Source organism: Malania oleifera, chromosome 12 (assembly GCF_029873635.1).
Source record: "Malania oleifera isolate guangnan ecotype guangnan chromosome 12, ASM2987363v1, whole genome shotgun sequence".
In the NCBI taxonomy this organism is placed as follows: Eukaryota; Viridiplantae; Streptophyta; class Magnoliopsida; order Santalales; family Ximeniaceae; genus Malania; species Malania oleifera.
Window position 1 is genome coordinate 30,113,496 of NC_080428.1, and position 16,343 is coordinate 30,129,838.

Sequence of the window (16,343 nt, forward strand, 5' to 3'; positions counted from 1 at the left end):
ATAAGCTTTGGAAATTTTAGAGAATTTCTCCTAATCAAAGTGGTTAATCCCTTTTTAATTTTCTCAAATGATCTCATATATATAGGCATAGGAGAATATATGACCGTTGGGGACCTATTGGGTATTATTAGGGAAGTTTAATGATGTTTAAAGCATTTTAATCCTATTTAAAAAATATTAACTGCGGTAAAAAATCAGGGCAACCCGAGAGGTCCGGTCGACCAGAACAAGTTCGGTCGACCAAGTCTCATATGGTTTGGTCGACCAGGGGACTTTTGAACTGAAGGCTCAGTCGACCAGGAGAGGGCGATTTCCCAAATTTCTGAGGTTCGGTCGATGGGGCCATTTTGAACTGCCTGGTTCGGTTGACTAGACCGCTAGGATTTCTCTCGAAAACCCTCTGGTCGACCAAGTAGTTGGAGTACAAGAGTGGTCGGTCGACTGGGAGGTCAAAATGTTGACTCCGAGGTGGTTCGGTCGACTGGGGTCAAATGACTGTAAGGGTTCGGTCGATCGGACCGTGGTCAACATGTTGACCCGGACTGGTTTCGGTCGACCAAGAGGAAATGACCTGTGTGGGTCGGTCGACCGAAAGTACAAGATTTGTACATTTTTGTCCTTTTTCAAGCATGCATTTACCCAAGTCAAATATTCAAACATATGTATGCATGAGTGAGTGTCTTAGGGTCATTTGGCCCAAAATTAAGATACTGAAAAAGTTCGGTGTCGGTCAACCAAAGGGAAAACCTTAAGGTCTTTCTAAGGTCATTTTTCATTCACGGCTTGTTTGAGCTTACGTAATAAATCAAGCAGGTGATGCATGCAATTATTACAAGTCATAAGCCCTAATTACTATTACAGACCCTTTGCATCAAAGAAATACAACAATTATATTATAACTAGGGTCTTCAAGGTCTTCATTTTTCCTCCAAGGGTCTCCGAGTGCCATCATATGATACCGCCAAGATAAACCTGCACATCAACTTGGCAGACATTAAATACATGAGTATTTGTCATAATCAAAACAGGGATATGACCTATAAGGTCAACAGATGAGGAAGGAGATGACAAAGAGGAAGAAACTGAAGATGATGGTACTGAAGAAACTAAGAATGAAGATGAAGAAGGAGTGGATGAAGATGATGCAAGTGATGCCTCTGATGGTGCTGACGATGAAGGAAATGATGATTAAGTTTCTTAGCTTTTAAGATGTAAACTTAAACACATCTCTTTTTGTGATGCATTGTATTGTTGTAGGTTACATTTTAGTGATATGTTTTGGTTTGTACTTTTATGACTCTTCTACTTTGATGCATATCTATATGTTTCTTTGCTCTTTGTATTACAATTTTGTATCCCTTTTTGCATGATGCCAAAGGGGGAGAGATGGTTTAGAGAGCAAAAATATATGAATGATTTAAAGAGATGGAAAATGCTGAATGTTGAATATATGCTATATGAATGGTTTAGAGAGATGGAAAATGCTGAATGTTAAATATGCAATATGCTATGAATGTTGACTATATGCAATATATGAGCTATGCAAATGCCTTGATAAATATACAATATTATAATATGTTATAAGGATTGCAAATATCTTGTTGAGTTTTTGACTATTTTTTAAAACATTAGTTGAATCTGTTTAATAATATGCTTACTGTAATGGGGAGCATTCTAAAAGTTTTTCTCAATTTTTGCTCCTTATTTGTCATCATCAAAAAGGGAGAGATTGTTAGCCTAACAAGGCTTTCACCTCTTGTTTTGATGGTAACAAATGAAGAAAATGTTTAATGTGTTGTGTGTTCAAGTAATGATGTTTTCAGGAAACTCAAAAAGCCAAAATCAACAAAGCTTCGAAGAAACTATCAAAAGATCACCAACAAGCTCAAAGGTGTATGATGTGTCATGAAGTGATAAAAAAAGGAAGCTCAAAGATAGTTGAAGATGGAATGAACTCAAAGCTCAAAGATGACCATGAAGTTTTCAAAGAACAAAAAGTATTTATAATTTTAGGAAATCTTCATGTAAGTACTTCAAAGGTAAAAATGTCATTGTGAATGAAAAGAAGCTCATTAGGGGATTGATATGGACTTTAAGGCTTTATTTTAAAACCTCGGAAAATATTTTTCAAAAGCAAGAATGCAATGAAGCCAAATACTTTGAAAAAGAAAAGAAAAATCAGAAAAAGATAACTGCAGGTGACCGAAGTTTTTGCTGAATAAAATTAAAATAAGCAGTATGTCTTCAGGGGCCTGAACCTATATCTTGAGGCTATTGAAGTCACTTCAGTTGACTGAAGTTGCACTTCGGGCAGCCGAAGTTCGGCAATGGGCAAATTTTTCAAAGTTCCTAATTTCAAAAATTAAATTCCTTGCACTCTATTTTTTTTTTTGGAAACTTTGGGGGCACTTCAAGTAAACTTGGGAAGTACATTTAAGAAGGATTTCAAGCCTATAAATACATGGTTTTATGATTTTCACAAAGATATAACAAGTATTGAACAATCTTTCAAAAGCTCTCTCACTCAAAGTTATCTTGCTATCTTCTCTAAGCTCTGAATTGCTGCAAATTTCTTGAGAAATATCTGAGCCTTTTACATCTTCTCTAAAGCATATGAATTGAGTTCTTGATCTGTATCAAGAGAAGTAAACCGGTGATATTTATATTGAGCTTCTTGCTTCATTCCTTTGATATTTTTGAATTGAAGTATATTAATTTTTCAATTGTACTAATCAGCTCTTTGTGAGAGTACTCTTTGTACGCATCTATTTGTTATATCTCTTATAGATTGTGAAGATTCCAAGATTGTTGGATCATTGGCTAAGCAAGGGGATATCACTTAGAGAGGCGGGCTCTAGCCTAATTGAAGGAGTGACTGAACGAGGGTATATCGTTTGGAGAGGCGGGCTCTAGCCTAATCAAAGAAGTGTGTAAACGATGTTGTTCCGCCTGAAAAAGGAACTGGTTTTAGTGAATCCTTTGGTGGTTTGCCAAAGGCGAGGATGTAGGTTGGGTGTAAGCCAAACCTCGTAAAAATCCCAATCTCACACTCTCTCTTTCCCTTACTCTTTATTTTTAGCACATATAAATTGCGTGGATGATTTAAATATACTACATATATTTGGAAATCAAGTAAACTTAAAGTCTAATTTTGATTTGGGTTGTAGTAACCGAAAGGGAGTACGTTGGTTAAACCAAACTTTACAGAAACCATAAGGGAGTACGTTAATTGGTTAACACCCAAAGATAAATTAACTAAGAGTTTATTTGAATTTTGAATTTTGAGAAGAGTGTGAATGTTTTGTTGATATTCACTTTGAGAAAGCTAATTCATTATCAAAGGGATTGCATTAACTACAAGGCTACAAACAAACAAAAGCTGAAATCTTGTACCTTATATCTTGGTTTGGATATTGTGTTTGATTGGATAATTGGTTTGGTTGATTGATTGGTTACTTGATTGTTTTAGTAATAGTGGTTTGGATTGAACAAAAAGAACTAAATTCTTGTGTGATTGATAAATTAAACAAACAAGTCAAGAATTGGTTAAAAGAAATAAAAGAGGTTAAGAAATCTTAAAAGGAATTAAGAGAAAATTTTTTTAAATCCAATTCACCCCCACTCTTGGGACTACATCTTAGTTTTCAAAAAAATTTTGCCCCAAAGAAAAAGATTTTGCATTAAAAATGGTTTGGAGGAACTTTGATTAACAAAATAATTTGAGAGGATTTGGGAGTTAATCAAAGTTGCTAATTTTAGGTTATGAGGGGGTATGTAATATTAGGGATTTTTGAAATTGTTTAATTAAGCCTTTACCCTAATTATTGTGGTTAAAACAAGTCAACGCAAGAGGTTCAGTCACTTGTTCCTTAGGGCCGGTCGCCCGAACAGACACAAGTCTGTTCTTGGGTTTAGGTGACTGAATGCAAGTTCGAGTGGCTAAACCTAGGATGGTTTTCCATTTATTCATGACTTTGGGCACCTGGTCCATGGTTTGGTTTGCTGAACTTCACTATTCAGTCGCCCGAGCCTATTTTGAACTACAAGTTCGGTCGTTCGGGGATAGTGGGAAAAGTTAACTTTAAGGTTCGGTCAACCGTGGATGGTTAGTTCAAATATAGTTCGGTCACCCGAGCCTCAGTCAACTTGTTGACTTCTTACTAACTTAGTTGACCGAGGCATTTATAACCTCTTAGGTTCAGTCGCCTGAAGCTCTTTCAAAGTAAATTTAGGTCCAGATTTTGATTAAAAGTTTTCCTTTTTCACATAGGTATGGAATTTTAGTTCAAGGGATTTTTCATGAAATGTTTGGCGACCTAAGGTTAGTCTAAAGCCTAGGCTTTTAAATTAAGCCCAAAAAGTTGACCGAAGTCTGCCCTAAGGTCAAGCTATGGCCTTTGGACCGCCTACGACCAGTCTATAGTTCTGTATGAGCATTCAATTCATATCATGCAGATGCAAGCATTATTACAGACTAAAATATAAAAATAAATGCAATTACAAAAGAAATATTATGTCTTCTTCTTCTCTTTTGCTCTTTGACATCATGGAATATGTTAGACTTGAGCTTTAAGTCCTGTCTTGGCTTCCATGTTCTTTTGATCTTATGTGTGACCTGAATTATACTTGTTCACGCACTAAAACACACACACATATATAAGAGACACTTATGTTTGTTAGCATCAAAACAGAGATCGGACTCAAAAAGCCATCACATACTATCTGAGTTGTCCCTTCTTTATCTTATCTTCTATAGGAGCTACACCTAACTTATCACAAATATGTTAATTCCTTAATTTATCTTTCAATGTTAACCCCTTTATTATTAATTTTGTGTTTGTTTAATTTTGTTACATTAAATTAATTCACATATCTATCTATTTTTTTTTGTGAGCAATTTAAGTGGTGCATCTAGGGTGCTTGAATATATGCCTGTGAGAGGGGGGCTCTTGGACTATTTTCATGTTTTGCTTTGTAAGGATAGAGTGGAATGGGGAGACTATGGGTATGGTCTTTCTTGGGAGTTTTTCCTTGTGCCAATGACAGAAAGTCGAAATCCTACATCTTCAGAATGAAAAATTTTCATGGTAATTCTTATTAGAAACATTTTTTTTTTTATGTTTTCAGTCTTCATAATTTTTAATTTATTTTTTTCCTAGTATACGGTAGTAAAACATATTCGAGGATGATGGTATTGGCAAGGAAGTAGTTCTCGGTGACGTATTTGAAATACATTTGGCAATTTCATGGGGTAGTATATATTGATTGGTATAAGCCCTTTGTTTAACTGAACACAACACAAAGTCAGAGACCTTGCCTTGACTCTAGTCCTCGTAAAGATGATTATGCATTTTTATTGATTATTCATGATTGATTTTCTCAATATATTATTCTCTAGCAGGTTTTTAAATTTTCTCGAGTCCAATGTATATGTAAAGTTAGGCTTCATATAGGGTCCATTTGATGATTCCTTAGGTGAGTATTGGGAGGTTAATTTTATTTTGGATGAGGTTGCTCGGTCGTGTAGGATTTTGTTTAAGTTTTCTCATGGGTTCCCTATGTGTTTGATTTGGTGTGTTCTCATTAAATTAAGCTCTTTGCTTTGTCAACGAATTGATTTTTTTAAATGGATGCAAAAGTTTTATTACTAGGATTCGGTCATATTTTGTGGCGACTTGCAGAAACTTTCATATGCTTTCTCTTAGTTTGCCTCCACTTTGGGAGAATCTTTATTTGGTTACCACATCTTATAAGTCCTATGTTGAGCGTCCAATATTTGGTAAAGTAATTAATATATCTTATCGAGAATCTATACTAGGATTTCATATTTGCTAAGCAAATCTTGCAAAATATTCCATATTCTTCATCAAAGCCTTACATCTAAATCAAATCAACATCTTACCTCTTTGATATCTTACGTAGGAGTTGATTTCTGATGTTCCATGCTACCATTTTCAAAAGGAAAATACGATAATAGGTTAAGTACATCCCAAACAAATATAACTTTTAAAGAAGATGTTTTGGAAAATTGCAAATGTACTGAAGATAGGGACAATTGAGTCACATAAATGATGTTTAACAAAGTAGAAATAAGCATAACATCTAGTAACTTGTAGTTTCCAAAATCATAAATTTCCAAAAGAGGAGTTGAGTTTCCATCCAACTAAGTGTTTCCCAACTTTAAATCCTGAAGACATACTTGCTTACATTATAGGGATAAATCATAAGAACCCAAATAATTTTTTTGGTTTTTTGCATCATGATAAAGACATAACAAGCACTCAAATGGAACTATTATTTTGATACCATTGCGGGACAATAGTTGATGTGTGATATAATTTTGACCTTATAGGTCATACCCTGTTTTGATTATGACAAATACTTTAGTATTTAATGTCTTTCAAGTTTGTGTGCAAGTTCATATTAGCAAGATCACTTGATGACATATGAAGACTTAAAGACTAAAGACCTAGAAGATTCATTTTTGTTGTAATTTATATTATGCTTTATTCGGGTCTATAAAAGTAATATAGGAAAATGTTTGTAATAATTGATGTGCATCATGCATATAGAAACTACAAGCTTAAAGACCTTAGAACGACCCTAGGTCCCTACACATCACTTGGAAATCGAGAGACCTTAGATGTCGACCGAAGCCAAGTTTTTTTAGGGTAAGTTAAAATGCCTAAGCCCTTAGAAAGACCTTAGGTCCTTGCACTTACACGTAAGATTGTCCCCAATATCACATATATTATTAGGGGAATTAATTGAAGTAAAACAAGACTAAGAGGGATAAATCAGTGAGACTTCGGGTGACCGAACTATCGTGTTCAAAACACTTCAGGCGACCGAACAATTGACCAGTCAAAGTATTGACTTGGTTTCAGGTGACCGAACAAAAAGAAACGTAGCGTCCCCACTCAGTCGAACCATAATTCCGACTTTTCCCACCAACTCAGCAGCCCAATCTTCACGTTCAAAAATGCCTTAGGCTACCGAACACATGAGTTGAGTTCGGTAAACCGAACTGAGGACCAGGTGATGGAACCTCGGATAGAATGGAAATCGCCTTCGGTCAGCAAACCAAACCTACACTTTGACACCCGAACGTCAAAAATTAACTTTTTCTATTGTGTCTGTTCAGGCAGCTGAACCATGGGTCATGCACCCGAAACTCTCGGGTTGCTTTAATTTTTATTGCGGTTATGAAGGGTTAAACAAGGTTAATTTTTCTAAACATTTTTAAAACAAATTTAGTAATACCCTACATACCCCCAAGGATTATAATTTTAGCCGATTCTATATATAGGGGTTCATTTGCTTGGATTAGAGAGGGATTAGCCATTTTGATTAGCAAAAAAAAACTTTGAAATTTCCAAATCCTATTCTCTCATACAAAGTCTATACACTCATATACTCCCATTCCTTTGATAATTCTAGAATTGTGAGTGTTCTATTCATTGATTATTATTGCTAGAAACCCTCATATATTTCTTGTATACTTGATTTTTCCCCCGATTTTATTTGATAAATCTTTGTGTGGGAAAAAAATTTTAGCTAAGTGAGTTTTTGCATTATTATTGCAAGACTCATTGGACTTGTATTTTGTGTGTGAAAATATTTTTATAAGCTCATATTTGAATATCTTTTTGTGCTTTGATATTGAGAAAAATATTTTTGAGATGTTCTAAATTTCTATTGGTTCGAATCTTTGAAACTCTTGCTATGATTGATCAATATTGATACTTGGTATTAAAGATAGAATGATTGTACACTCTTTGCGGTTATTGCATATTGACGGTTGTAAGAGTGTAGTTGAACACTAATTGTACAGAACTTATAGTTTCTATATATAGTGTTGATGTGCATTGATTATACTGTACTGTATTGTAGTACATATCTGCTTGTGTAGAAGCATATTTCCGTGTACGCAAATTTTTAAATTTATTGTATTCCAAGCGTGGGCCTGAAGAGGGAGACTAACCCTATTGAATAGTCCCGGATTAGTTTAGACATGGATAGTAAAGTTAGGTGCACCAGCCTGGCAGGGTGTGTTTGTAGGTTGATGTTAGCCCCGTTAATTGGCTTGGTTGTAAACAGTGCCGCTGCACCCGTTAAGTGAGTCGTAGTGGAATTCTTGTGCTTGTGAGCCAATGTGGGGATGTAGGCAGTATTGGCCGAATCCTGATAACATATTGTGTGTGCACTATTTATATTTCTGCAATTTATATTTTCGCACATGTACGTTATATTGTGAATGCTGCACGTGATTTAATTTCCGCACATTATATTTGTCTGTGCATTTGGAATTGCATAAACAGACCCTAGGTTGTGTATATACTGTTGTTGGATAGTTTAACCTAATTTTTAAATTTTCAATTCATCCCCCTCTTGGAAATACACCAAAGTCAACATATAAGTTGTTGAAAGAAGAAACAAGCTTGCCGTAGAAACTAAGATGATGAAACCATAATAGAGATTGCTCTATTGAAAAAAAGAAATAAATTTATAATATAAAACTTCATCTTCGTTGAAACTTCTTGTATTGGATATGGTCTCCAATGTAAAATGTATGGGCAAGCTTACCATTGCAAAAGAATAATAGTAGAACACAATGACCCCCAATGAATTCATTTTCACTATAGCATTGCGTTATGGAATTTATAGATGTTGGTTGTTGGCTATTTTGTAAAAGGATCCAATAATAACCTAGTAGGGAGTAAAGAAATGATTATGTAAATAACAAATACAAAAACTAGGGTAGGAAATACTTTGTTTAGAAAATGCATTAAAAAATAAGATGGAAGTTACCTATGTAATGGATGAGGGCAAAATTAGTTGAAAACTCCAATCATGGTGATCTCACCTCCTATTTATTTTTTAATTAATTTGAAAAAAGTAACAAAAATGATAATATGTGACGTTTATACCCCTCACCGCTTCTGATAAAATCGTAAGAGTTGCCTTATGACTTATCAAAATAATTTTTATGTTATGCTTGCTTAATGCACTCAATTACTATAGCCAGAATGTCTTCTTCTTTTTCATTTTTTTTTTTTGGGAGAAAGTGTGTTTAAATCGATTGTATGCATAACATAAAAAGGATAATAACTTTTACTATAGACAGACGTACTTGATAGATGAAATCCAATGAGATGGATTTGAATTTTGCAATTTATGTTAGAGGCCTTCCTTTACTAGAAAAGAAATCAAAGATAATTGCAAAGGTAGGCAAAATCTAAAGTTATTAAATTCTAAATTATTTATATTATTTTTTTTTGTAGTAAATAAAAATTGGCTCAGCGTGGCAAATGCACGTACCTCAAACTAGCATATGTATAGGTGACATTTGGATTCCTTTAAAAACAATCTCACCCTTTGCCAAATTATTGGTCATTTTAAGCAGCTTTGCAAGGCCGTTCTACATCTTCAATTCCAAAATGAGAAATAAATAGAAAAAAGTGAGAGGATTTGCCCTTTGTAAACATTCCCAAGATTCTCTTTATAGATCAAATTACCTTCCCAAAAATTCCACATCACCTCTAAGGTGCCTATGCTTCTCACTGCAGGATAACACCATTGTTGCCTTTGCGATTCACCAATTCATTTTCCTTTACATCTTGAGGATTTGAATCATAAACATACTAAAAATTCAATCATTTAACAAATACTTAATTTCTATTCGTAATACAATCTAAAGAACAATTAATTAAAGTATTGAAAAATATAAAAGCCCTGTCACAAATTATTGATGGAGACCTACAACAACCCGAAAACCTATTTCATGGCAATGCGTTGTCTCTTCAACAATACAGTATCCACTAGACACAACTTATGGGGCCTTTCTCTCCCCCATAACGCTCAATCAAAATAAGGCAACACCCAAATAACATATTGGTCCGTGGAAGTTTTGAAGAAAATGGAGTTTTAATAATGTAGACAACCAATTTTATCCCGCATTATTATTATTATTATTACAACAAAAAGTACAAAAAAGAGAGAAATACTTAAAAATATATATAAAAAAATGAATACAAATATATATATATATATATATATATATGTATTATGTGTACATATGTATATATATAACAAAAGAAAAAAAAACGGACTCTCAAATGGCTCAGCTGCATGCAGATTCTCCGCTGGCATCCCGGAACTTCCTCCAGCAAATCCGGCGAGAATACCGCACTGGATCGCTGGAGCCTCCTATAAACTCGTACACAGGGCTCACCGTTCTGGGGCAGGGATTCTCTCACAGATCTCCCACTCTCCATTTAGTCACTCTCTCTTATCTCTCTGTCCTTGCACACACCCTCTCAGAGGCTCGGCAGCACGCATTTTTTCCCTCTCATTCTCACTCATCCACTGGCGCACCATTCTCTCACACGGAACCAACGCATCTCTCTCTCTCTCTCTCTCCAAACACAACTCCGCCGCCGTCATCGCTGCCACCATCTCCGGATCCCAGCTCCGACGTCAAAACCATCCCAACCGCCCTGCACCATCTCCGATCACCTTCTGCGGCTCCGACCCTCATGGTGCAACCCAGCACCGGCCACAACGTCCGTCATCCATCCCTCACAACGCTGCCGGGGGCCTCAACTCTCACGGCAGCCCCCAAGAACGGCCGCTGGCTCCCTGCAGCAGCTATCTCTCTCTCTTTCTCTGACGGCGGCCTTGACTACGCTTCCACGGAGGGCAGCTTCTCTCGGGGAGCCCGTTGCTCTGCGATTCCTCTCAAGTCAAAGAAACCGTCGTGCAGCCTCACGGCACCACCTTCGCAGCCTCACTCCACCACCCTTCGGCCATCATCCTTCCTCCGGTAAACCATCCACGGCCAACTGCGTCGCATGCATCACGAGGGCGCTGCGACGGTCTCGACGACAAGCATTTCCTCCATCGACCCATCCTCGGCCAACGCTCTTCGTTTCCGTCTTTGTTCCACCATATACAGCAGAGATCGGACCTGTTTCACTCGCCGGTTTGGTCCATCTGAACTAGTCTGATCCGTTTACTGTTAATATCAATACATGCCAACATGATTTTATTTATTTATTTATTGTGGTATTCTCATTATTATGTGGTGTTGTAGTATTTTATTTTATAATGTTTATTATCATGTTCATATCGTTTTTATTTTCATCTTACATATTGCGGTATAGGTTTATTATTATGTTTATATATTATTATATTTATCTTATATAATACCAGCCAAACCTCTCCGCCCTCCATCCAAGCCTCATAACACCACCAGCGCCAGCCACGACCACCCTCTCTCACTTCATCTCCGCTCATCACTTTCAACCCCCAGCCGTGAGCATTTTTCACACTCACCCGCGACTTGCAACTCCTTCTCCGGCCACTCTTCACACACTTGAAACACTCACACACACCTGCACACACATTAAAACCCACACCTGCACACACAATTTTACACACACGTGCACACACACTAACTCACGCACACTCACAGATACCTGCACACACACTTTTACACACCCTAAAACACACACCTGTACACACAGTAACTCACGCACACTGACACACACCTGCACACACACTAACTCACGCACACTCACACACACCTGCACACACACACACACAAACTCATGCACACTCACACATGCCTGTAAACACACTTTTTCACACACCAAAATACACACTAACTCATGCACCTCATGCACACACACACACACTGATTACATACACTACACGCACTATTTACACACACCTTGCACATGGCAACACAGCCACTAACACTTACACATACACTCTTTTAACGCACACTGTTAGCACACAATCTTGCACACACTTTGAACACGCACGTTTACACACTCTTAACACAGCCGCAAACACTTTCACGGACTCGCTAAATCAGTATCAAACAAATTTTCATATTTTCTATATTTGTTTATTTTTGTATTTTATTATTTATTTAAAAATTTGGAAAAAAATGTGAAAAATCATCAAAAAATTCATTAGAAAAATGTTTTTGAGATCGAGAAATTATTTTTACAAAATTTTCACCTTGAATGAGTTAAAAAATCTCCCTAAAAAAATTGGAAAATGCTATTTGATATTTTAAAAAATTCCATAAAATTTGTGAAACAATTCTGGGAGCTATTTTTGTAGCATACTTTCTCGATTTTTATTTCCTTATGATTTTAAAGAAAGAGTATGAGTTTTTTAAGCTTCCCATACCTTAGTTATGAGAGAATAATTATATAGTATTTACATGGCTTATTATTTGCATTAGTGTTGTGTAATTTTTATAATGGAGTAAATAAATACGATTAAGTTTAATTTGGGATAATTTTCTAAATAATTAGGTACTATTCGTAGAACGGACGTGTAGGGGGTACTAGTACATTCCCCTCACGTAACCGAACTCCCAATCTCTGCTTCGGTAACGCAGACCGATTATACCCTTAATTGGGTAGTAATCAAGCATTCTAACCACATTACAAAAGGTTAGTGACTACTCCATCACATTCAATTTTCCAAAAAAATATCAAAAATACTTTTTTATTTCGCCCACCCCGAGGCACCATCGCTCCGCGGTAACGTCGCAACAGCTTGGCTACTCCACTAGGGACTCTAAAGAGTCAAGCCGGTGATTAATTGATAATTATCTCAAATATCAATTTAACAAGTTTTTGAATCACTCCTTATTTTGTGAATATTGTTTATATAATAGTAAATATTCGATTGCATATGTCTACTTGCGCACATATTTTGTGAATATTGTAGTGAAACATTTAATTGTGTATATATGTTTGAATATGGTTGATTAAATGTGAATATTTGTTTCTATACTTTTGAATAAGCATGTGAATATCTTTGTGAATATTTGTTTCCATGGTTGTTTGGATAAGCATGTGAATATTTTTGATTAATTGTGAGTATTTGTTTTCATTTTTGTTTGAATAAGCAGGCGAATTGTGAATATCTATTTCCATATTTTTTTAATAAGAATGTAAATTGTGAATATTTGTTTCCACATTTTTGAATAAGCATTTGAATTGTGAATACTTGTTTCTCTATTTTCGAATAAGCATGTGAATACCTTTGTTTACTGGTGAATATTTGTTTCCATATATGTTTAAATAAATAGCCTGGGAATAAATGTGGGGATAGTGAGATTAGACTAATCTTATGAATTTACACACTTTCACTAGCCTTCTACCTATGTTTCACCCTTTAGGATTAGAAAGGAGTATAATACCGTTAGCCCTCGTCAGACTCGGTCTTTGGGGGCACGCGAACTACTCCGCTTAGTTTGAACTCTGTCCAAACCCATTGGTCAAGGATAGGGGACATGTTGGGAACATGCTGTCTATAGGGATTAGAAGTTTAACCCCACATACTTGTCCATAGGATTCCCTCCTTAGGATGGAGCCTTAAAGAACCCTGCAAATAAATAGATCTACTTTGGGTTGGGATAGGAGCCTCATCCTTTTCCATAGGACCTAATCCAGTCTTTTATACATATGTTTTTGAAACACTTTGTGTTGTGTCATTTTAGACATGCATGCTACTTGACCAATATTCTGGAAGATTCAAATTTTACCTCCAAAGATACCATGTACTCAAAAGTGGAAAAGAGATCAATCCTACACAAGGAAAAAAAATTTGAAAGAAAATCATCCAATTGATTGAGAGATTTTTGAAATATCATTGTAGGAAGGAAAGCACGATCATGTTTTACCTAAAAGGAAATAATGAAAAATAGTAAGTTTAGGCACTGCCTAAACTAACTGAGGCCTAACCCTTATCTGTGATAGAAGGACTCCCTTGGTGTATGCTTGTAGGTTTCCGCCCAGAAGGTCTGAGCCCACATTGAGCTCAATAGTCCAAACCATGAACCCCTAAGCTCGGTAGTGAGACCACAACCCATTCTTTCAAAAAATAAAATACTTGGCCTAATCATTTTAAAAAATGAGCTAGTCCAATTCTTTTTAAGCAACCAGGCCCAGACCTGATTTTTAAAAAGCCAAACCCAGATTTCATGAAGTGGGCTTCGACCCTATTACCTAAAAGTCCATGCCAATATTTTTAAGCAATTCAAGCTCAACTCTTTTTAAACTCGGACCTGAACCTATTAAAAAATAGCTTGCTTGAAGCCCATGAGGTTGAGCAGTGTTTGTCGTGCTAGCAGGTAAAGGTTGAGCACCAGAGGCTAGCAGGACAGTTGTAGTCACTCCACATTCCCGAGTGGAAGTGGGACATTATATATAAGGATTTTGTCACAGGATTGCCACAAGTGTTGCATGGCCAGAATGCCATTTGGGTAATTGTAGACCTGTTGACCAAGACTATCCACTTCCTACCTATTAAAGTCAGCTACCTTATGAATAGACTTGTAGAGATATACAATAAGGAGATAATTCGACCCCATGTAGTGCCAGTATCTATAGTTTCATACTGTGACCCACGTTTCACATCATGACTTTGGAGGAGCTTACATGAGGCTTTGGGGTTTCAGTTATCATCTAGCACATCATTTCATCCTCAGATTGATGGGTAGATAGAGAGGACGATCGAGACACTTGAGGATATGCTACGAGCGTGTGTGCTAGATTTTGGGAGTAGTTGGACCCAGTATATGCCACTAGTTGAGTTCGCGTATAATAACAGCTATCAGGCTAGCATCGAGATGGCACTATACGAGTCATTATATGACAAGAGGTGCTGTTCTCCACTATACTAGGATGAAATGGGTAAGAGGCGAGTTTTGGGATTAAAATTAGTGCAGCAAGCGTACGATGAAGTCTGACTAATTAAAGATAGGATTAGTGTAGTTCAGAGTCGACAGAAAAGCCACACAGATACTTGCCGCCAAAAATTGAAGTTTGATGTGGGGGATCTTGTGTTTTTGAAAGTAGCACCGCTGATAGGAGCTATGAGATTTGGGAAGAAGGGTAAGATGAGCCCTATGTTTATTGGCTCATTTGAGATACTAGAAAAAGTGGGTTTAGTGGCTTATAGGCTAACTTTACCACCAGCTTTATTTAGAATACATGACATATTTCATGTTTCCATGCCGAGAAAATACGTCCCAGATTCCTCCCACGTGATCAGTTATGAGGACATAGAGCTTAGAGATACACTAGCATATGAGGAGACGCCAGTGCAGATCTTAGATGGAAAAGATCAAGAGTTATGAACTAAAAAAATACCATTAGTGAAAGTCCTGTGGAGGAATCACACAATAAAGAAGGCTTTGTGAGAGCTAGAGGAAGAGATACGACAGAAGTACCCACATCTGTTAGGTGGGGATTAGTAGTAGTTAGGATTAACAATCCAGATAAAACCAGTATTGTTTATTTCAGTGTAGGGTAATTAAAGCATGAATTGTATATTAGATATAGGGTAGATAGTGTTTTTAGTTTTGGAAGAATTTTCTTTTATGTATATGCTTGTAATCTCGTAGAACCCTGATTGTAACCACGATATTCATCCACCATAAGTGAGGGTAATTAATGAAATAAGTAGTAAAATTTTCCTCAGAGGATGGTGCATAGCATAGATAGTACATTTCGAGGATGAAATTTTATAAGGAGGGGAGAATGTAAATACCTAGAAATTATAATAATTAAATAATAGAGATGAAGGAAAATTTTGAAAGGGTTAGAACAGGGTTCATCGACGAATGCCCTGGTTTTGTCGACGCACTTATTCTTGGATGAGTCCTAGTGTCTCGTCGACAAAGAGATACTGAGAGGGTGTATTTCAGACCCGTTGGTTCATCGACGAATTTCCTTCTTCACCTCATCGACAAGGCCATGTGTCTCATCGACGAAGTCATGTGTCAAGTCACCTATAAAAATGCAAATTCGAGATTTCAGCGAGCAGATTAGTTTTTCCCTCTTCTTTCTCTCTAGATTTTGGAATTCTCTACCTTCTCTCTAGATTTTCGGCTCTGTCTCTCCTTGATTTGACGATCAAAAGATACCACGATGATCTTGGAGAGATTCTCTATAGCTTAGTCAGAGTAGAATTTTGGTTTGAGAAGGTTGGGCACCATCCCAAAATCAGGGTAAGTAGGTTATTCAAGGTTTATTTGGTTAGTAGACTTCTCTGAACCCGAATTTTGTATTAGATGTTGATATATTGGTGTTTAAGGTGATTAAACTAGAGTATAGTGAATTCAAGGTTTGGTGCATATACTACAGGTAGGCTAAGGAACCTAGTGGGTGCTTCTAGGAACCTAGGTAAGATGATATATAGTTTATAATTTAGGAAATGTGAGTATGAAAATTATTCTGAAAATTCAGTTGATTGATAGAATATATATATATATATATATATATATATATATATATATATATATATATAAG